Here is a 7,704-nt window from a genome sequence, read left to right as displayed (position 1 = left end):
GTTATCTTGAGTAGAACACAAAGGGTTTTGTGGATGGTGATGTTCAATTTGCTGCCCTCCTTAGTCTTTTCTCGATTCAGCGCTATTGTTGGATTGAAGCGGCCCGGACCAACATTATTCGTACTCTTACGAAAGATTGGTTTCATCGATTGACATGCAACCTCGTTGCATAAAGATGACTGGCGGGTGTCTGTTTCTTCAACTTTAGTTGAATTGGTTTTGACCGAGGCGGTCCTTGGAGAGGTTAAATAGCAATTTGCACATCTCCGTTGTGGTCTTTGCGTAACTAAGATGCGATCTACTAGATACCCATTGCAACCATGTAAAACATGTAACAACAATTAGAGGACGTCTAACTTGTTTTTGCAGGGTATGCTTGTGATATAATATGGCAAAAGACGTGATATGATATATTGGATGTATGAGATGATCATGTTGTAATAGTTAATATCGACTTGCACGTCGATGGTACGACAACCAGCAGGATCCATAGGGTTGTCTTTTAAACTAACGTTTGTGCTTGTAGATGCGTTTACTGTATTGCTAGGACGTAGCTTTAGTAGTATTAGCATGAGTAGCATGACAACCCCGATGGCGACACATTGATGGAGATCATGGTGTGTCGCCGGTGACTAGAAGATCGTGTTAGTTCTTTGTTGATGGAGATCAAGAAGCACATGATGATGGCCATATCATGCCACTTATGAATTGCATGTGATGTTAATCCTTTTATGCACCTTATTTCGCTTAGAACGACGGTAGCATTATGAGGTGATCTCTCACTAAAATTTCAAGACGAAATTGTGTTCTCCCTGACTGTGCACCGTTGCAACAGTTCATCGTTTCGAGACACCACGTGATGATCGGGTGTGATAGACTCAACGTTCACATACAACGGGTGCAAAATAGTTGCACACGAGGAACACTCGGGTTAAGCTTGACGAGCCTAGCATGTGCAGACATGGCCTCGGAACACATGAGACCGAAAGGTCGATCATGAATCATATAGTTGATATGATTAGCATAGGGATGCTTACCACTGAAACTATCCTCAACTCACGTGATGATCGGACTTGAGCTAGTGGAATTGGATCATGAACCACTCAAATGACTAGAGAGATGTACTTTTTGAGTGGGAGTTTAGCAAGTAATTTGATTAGTTAAACTCTAATTATCTTGAACATAGTCTAAGTCCACTTTGAAAATATTTGTGTTGTAGATCAGTGGCTCACGCGACAATCACCCTGAATTTTAATACGTTCCTAGAGAAAGCTAAGTTGAAAGATGATGGAAGCAACTTTGTAGACTGGGCTCATAATCTTAAGTTGCTCCTGCAAGATGGGAAGAAGGATTATGTCCTTAATTCTGCGCTAGGAGATGAACCACCCACCGCGGCTGACCAAGATGTTAAGAACGCTTGGTTAACACGCAAGGAGGACTACTCAGTAGTCCAATGTGCAGTCTTGTATGGCTCAGAGCCGGGACTTCAACGCCGCTTTGAGAGTCATGGACCATATGAGATGTTCCAGGAGTTGAAGTTTATCTTTCAGAAGAACGCCCAGATCGAGAGGTATGAGACCTCTGATAAATTCTACGCTTGCAAGATGGAGGAGAATTCGTCTGTCAGTGAACATGTGCTCAAAATGTCTGGGTACTCAAACTGTCTAGCTGAGCTGGGGATTGAACTCCCGCAAGAGGCTATCACTGACAGAATTCTTCATTCACTTCCACCAAGCTATAAGGGCTTTGTGTTGAATTATAACATGCAAGGGATGAACAAGTCACCCGGCGAGTTATTCGCGATGCTGAAAGTCGCAGAGTCAGAACTATGTAAAGAGCATCAAGTGTTGATGGTGAATAAGACCACTAGTTTCAAGAGAAACGGCAAAGGAAAGAAGGGTAATTCAAAGAAGAGCGGCAAGCCTGTTGCCAATCCAACGAAGAATCCCAAAGCTCGACCTAAGCCTGAAACGGAGTGCTATTATTGCAAGGGTATGGGTCACTCGAAGCGCAACTGCCCCAAGTATCTCGCTGATAAGAAGGCGGCCAAGGAAAAATTAGGTATATTCGATATACATGTTATTGATTGTACTTAACCAACTCTCGTAGTAGTGCCTGGGTATTCGATACCGATTCTGTTGCTCATATTTGCAACTCAAAACAGGAACTGCGGAATAAGCGAAGGCTGGCAAAGGATGAAGTGACGATGCGCGTGGGAAATGGTTCCAACGTTGATGCAATCGCCGTCGGCACAGTTTCACTTCAGTTACCATCAGGATTAGTTATGAACTTAAATAAATGTTACTTAGTGCCTGCGCTAAGCATGGACATTATATCTGGATCTTGTTTATTGCGAGATGGTTACTCGTTTAAGTCAGAGAATAATGGTTGTTCTATTTCTATGAGTAATATCTTTTATGGTCATGCACCCAATGTGAGAGGATTGTTCATATTGAATCTTGATAGTGATAATACACATATACATAACATGGAGACCAAAAGTGTTAGAGTGAACAATGATAGCGCCATGTTTTTATGGCGCTGCCGCTTAGGCCATATTGGTGTAAAGCGCATGAAGAAACTCCATACCGATGGACTTTTGGAGTCACTTGACTTTGATTTACTTGACACGTGCGAACCATGCCTCATGGGCAAGATGACTACAACTCCGTTCTCCGGAACAATGGAGCATGCAAGTGAGTTGTTGGAAATCATACATACCGATGTGTGTGGTCCGATCAGTGTGGAGGCACACGGCGAATATCGTTATTTTCTCACCTTCACTGACGATTTGAGTAGATGTGGTTATGTCTACTTGCTGAAGCACAAGTCTGAGACGTTTGAAAAGTTCAAACAATTTCAGAGTGAAATCAAAAATCATCGTAACAAGAAGATCAAGTTCCTACGGTCTGATCGTGGGGGTGAGTATCTGAGTTTCGAGTTTGGTACTCACTTAAGACAACGTGGAATTGTTTCACAGTTGACACCGCCTAGAACACCGCAGCGTAATGGTGTGTCCGGACGTCGTAATCGTACTTTATTAGAGATGGTGCGATCTATCATGTCTCTTATCGATTTGCCGTTATCATTTTGGGGTTATGCATTAGAAACAACTACATTCACTTGAAATAGGGCACCATCAAAATCCGTTGAGACGACACCATACGAACTGTGGTATGGCAAAAGACCAAAGTTGTCTTTTCTTAAAGTTTGGGGATGTGATGCTTATGTCAAAAAGCTTCAGCCTGAAAAGTTGGAACCCAAAGCGGAAAAGTGCGTCTTCATAGGTTACCCAAAGGAGACAGTTGGGCATACCTTCTATCTCAAATCCGAGGGCAAAGTGTTTGTTGCTAAAAATGGAGCTTTTCTAGAGAAGGAGTTCCTCTCGAAAGAATTGAGTGGGAGGAAGATAGAAGTTGATGAGGATGTTGAACCTCTAATTCCTCTTGATGGTGGCGCAGGGCAAGGGGAAACCCCTGTTGCTACCGCCCCGGTTGAGGAACAAGTTGATGATGATGACCATGAAACTTCGGATCAAGTTACCGTCGGACCTCGCAGGTCGACAATATCACGTACCGCTCCCGAGTGGTACGGTAATCCTGTCTTGACGATTATGTTGTTAGACAACAATGAACCCGTGAATTATGAAGAAGTAATGGTGGGCCCGGATTCCAACAAATGGCTGGAGGCCATGAAGTCCGAGATATGATCCATGTACGAGAACAAATTGTGGACTTTAGAAGTACTACCTGAAGGCCGCAAGGTGATACGTCCATTTTGCATCATGCTTCCATGTTGATATTTATAGCTTTTTGGGCTGTTATATTACTTGTGTTACCATATTTATGCCTTTTCTCTCTTATTTTGCAAGGATTATTTGAAGAGGGAGAATTCAGGCAGCTGGAATTCTGGACTAGAAAAGGTGCAAATCCTAGTCCACTATTCTACACATCTCCAAATGCCCTGAAAATTTACGTGGATTTTTTCTGGAATATATTAAAAATACTGGGCGAATGAACTACCGGAGGGGGGCCACCATGGCCCCACAAGCCCCCACTCCGCCACCACCCCCTGGTGGCGGTGGGCAAGCTTGTGGGCTGCCTTAAGGCCCACTAGCCCCCCTCTTTTATTATATGTTGCGTCCTGACCTGGAAAAAATCATACGGGAGCTTTTTTGTGGTTTGGCCGCCGCCACGGGGAGGAACTTGAGCAGATCCAATCTAGAGCTCCGGCAGGACGATCCTGCCGGGGAAATTTCCCTCCCGGAGGGGGGAATCGTCGCCATCGTCATCACCAACACTCCTCTCGTCGGAGGGGAGGCATCTTCATCAACATCTCCATCAGCACCATCTCCTCTCGAATCCCTAGTTCATCTCTTGTAACCAATCTTCGTCTCGCAACTCCGATTGGTACTTGTAAGGTTGCTAGTAGTGTTGATTACTCTTTGTAGTTGATGCTTGTTGGATTATTTGGTGGAAGAGTTTATGTTCAGATCCTTCATGCTAGTCATTACACCTCTGGTCATGATTATGATTATGTCTTGTGAGTAGTTACTTTTGTTCCTGAGGACATGGGATAAGTCATGCTGATAATAGTCATGTGAATTTGATATTCGTTCTGTATTTTGATATGATGTATGTTGTTTTTCCTCTAGTGGTGTTATGTGAACGTCGACTACATAACACTTCACCATATTTGGGCCTAGAGGAAGGCATTGGGAAGTAGTAAGTAGATGATGGGTTGCTGGAGTGACAGAAGCTTAAACCCCAGTTTATGCGCTGCTTCGTGAGGGGCTGATTTGGATCCACTAGTTTAATGCTATGGTTAGACTTTGTCTTAATTCTTCTTTTGTAGTTGTGGATGCTTGCGAGAGAGGTTAATCATAAGTGGGATGCTTGTCCAAGTAAGGGCAGTACGCAAGCGCCGGTCCACCCACATATCAAACTATCAAAGTAACGAACGCGAATCATATGAACATGATGAAACTAGCATGACAGAAATTCCCGTGTGTCCTCTGGAGCGTTTTTCCTCCTATAAGACTTTGTTCAGGCTTGTCCCTTGCTACAAAAGGGATTGGACCACTTGCTGCACCGTTGCTTCTACTTGTTACTTGTTACTCTTTGCTTGCTACATTTCACCTTGCTACACAATCACTTGTTACCGCTACTTTGAGTGCTTGCAGTTATTACCTTGCTGGAATCCATCTATCAGAGCCTTCTGGTCCTCGTTGGGTTCGACACTCTTACTTATCGAAAGGACTACGATTGATCCCCTATACTTGTGGGTCATCAAGACTCTTTTCTGGCGCCGTTGGCGGGGAGTGAAGCGCCCTTGGTAAGTGGAAATTCGTAAGGAAACATTTATATACTATGCTGAAATTTATTGTCACTTGTCACTATGGAAACTCTTCCTTTGAGGAGTTCGTTTGGGGTATCTTCACCACGAACGGAAGCACGAGTAGTTGCTCCTCGACCTGAGGTACCTACTGAAAATATCTTTTATGAAATTCCTTTGGGTATGCTTGAGAAACTGCTGGCTAATACTTTTATAGGAGATGGATCTTCACATCCATACTTTCATCTAATCTATGTAGATGAAGTTTGTGGTTTATTTAAGCTTGCAGGTTTGCCCGAGGATGTGGGGACCCCGACTAGCAAGTCGAGTTCGCCGTGCCCAGTGACCCCAAGGATCAATGTTCACTGAACACAGATACTGAATAATAGAGTCTTACATCCAAGTACCAAATTATTACATCAAATGACCAGAAGGTCGGGTTCAAGAACAAGGCCTAAAGCCAAATAAAGGGATACATCGAGTAGCGGAAACTCGTAAGGGCTAAGCGGTGCCCATGCCATCAAGCCTACACCGACAGGCATTCTGACTCGGAAGCGTCCTAGATCGCAGGTCCGACTCCGACGGCGTACTCATCGCCAAACTCCGGTCCTTCCATGTCTGGTCAATAACATAACCAGTGGCAAGCCAATGAGTACTTTGAATGTACTCGCAAACAGCCCATGACAAAAATGGTAATGAATAACAGTGACAGCTATCTTGGGTGGAATGCGATGAGGTGGTATGATCAAGTATATGCAACAAGTTAAAGAACTACTTTTGAAGAACAGGTTACAGATATCATCATATCTGCTAAGGGTTGAACACACCGTGTCACCCTAAATGCCAAGTCATCGGACTTGTCATAACCTCAATGTATTAATGAGGGCTAAACCATCCGGGTTTACCCTATATGTCAAGTCACCGAACTTGATCATATTATTGCGGTTATCATGATTATAACAACACCTTTTTAACACCACACACACGCACTTGGTTTATGCGGAAACTCAGGACGTAGTTTAAGCAGCACCACCCAACTGCCCTTGACCGTGGACACGGCTATTCGAATAGTTTACACTCTGCAGAGGTAGTACGCTGGACCCACGAGAAACGGAATACTTCCGTGTCATCCACGACTCGCGGTATATCACATATACCCGAGGTAAGTATCGGATCATCATCTTTCCCTTGATGATACTAGACAAAGATATCCACTCGATTGGTACCCAGCCCACTTGTTGCACCGACTCTGGACTGTAACAACCATGCAGGGACCAACGGTGTGCCTGTAACTCATAATAATGGCATAGTCGTCCTACCTGGCACGACCCCATCACGAGAGTGACACCAATCACTCCCGCCACTAGTAATGTGGCTCTTTGCTAGCACCGACCAGAGTAATCAACAAAGCCCCGTCCCATAAAGGGGTATCGTGGTCGTACTGGGTAAGGTTGGGACGGTCGACACATCATAAATCTAATCCATTTCCGAAACCATACTCACACCAAAATCTACGGTGCATCACTTCACCAAAAGTGATCACCAACTCATCATCACCCTCGGGCATTAGTGGCGCCCGATGGGGTTTTCATAAACTCTTTATTTAACTCATCATCATGCTCATGATAAAATGCTCTATTATTACTTGTCAACATGATAATATCATGACCCTCATGGGTCAAGCTCAATGAAGTGATTCTACTCTACTAGCCAACATGATAGTAGCATGATCCTCGTAGTTGGTAAGATCAAGCTCATCATATTTGTGCTCCGAGGAGCCATGTAATAACAGTACTATAAATGCAAGTGCTTTGGAGAAGCCTTCGGTACCATCACATCGGTGATGAACCGGCATCGTGATCAGGTGGGCTCCACCTGTCGGGTCCTTCTCCTACCTCTGGCCAGAGAGGTGGAGATGGACGCCGGCGAGGCTGCCGTTGTCCTCAGGCCTAGCTAGGAACCGGAACGGGTTCCTCATGCCTCCGCCTACCTGCTCGTGGTTGGGACGTCACCGGAGGTGGTCAGGGTCGCCGGCGACGAGGTACTCATGGCGGAAGGGTTTCAGGTTCGTGTTGAACTAGGGGCTAGAGGTATGGATTTGCTCGGGAGAGTTAGGGGAAACATTCCTCGTGTCGAGGGGAGTGAAATGAGAGGTCGGGCAGCGCAGGAGCCGACGTGTAGCCGGAGATCGACCAGAGCTTCGAGACGGAGGGGCCTCGGTCGAGCTCGAGCACCGGGGCTCTACGAGCTCGATTGGGTGGCTAGGGAGTGTTTACTGGTTGTGCTGAAGCTGCTTGGAGGGTGCTGGAGTGTCGGGGGGGGGTCTATTTATAGGCCAACGACGGTTTCCCAACTCGGGCACGCCGGTGA

The sequence above is a fragment of the Hordeum vulgare genome, chromosome 2H (assembly GCF_904849725.1).
Source record: "Hordeum vulgare subsp. vulgare chromosome 2H, MorexV3_pseudomolecules_assembly, whole genome shotgun sequence".
Taxonomy (NCBI): Eukaryota; Viridiplantae; Streptophyta; class Magnoliopsida; order Poales; family Poaceae; genus Hordeum; species Hordeum vulgare.
Note: the sequence above shows the minus strand (reverse complement) of the source record.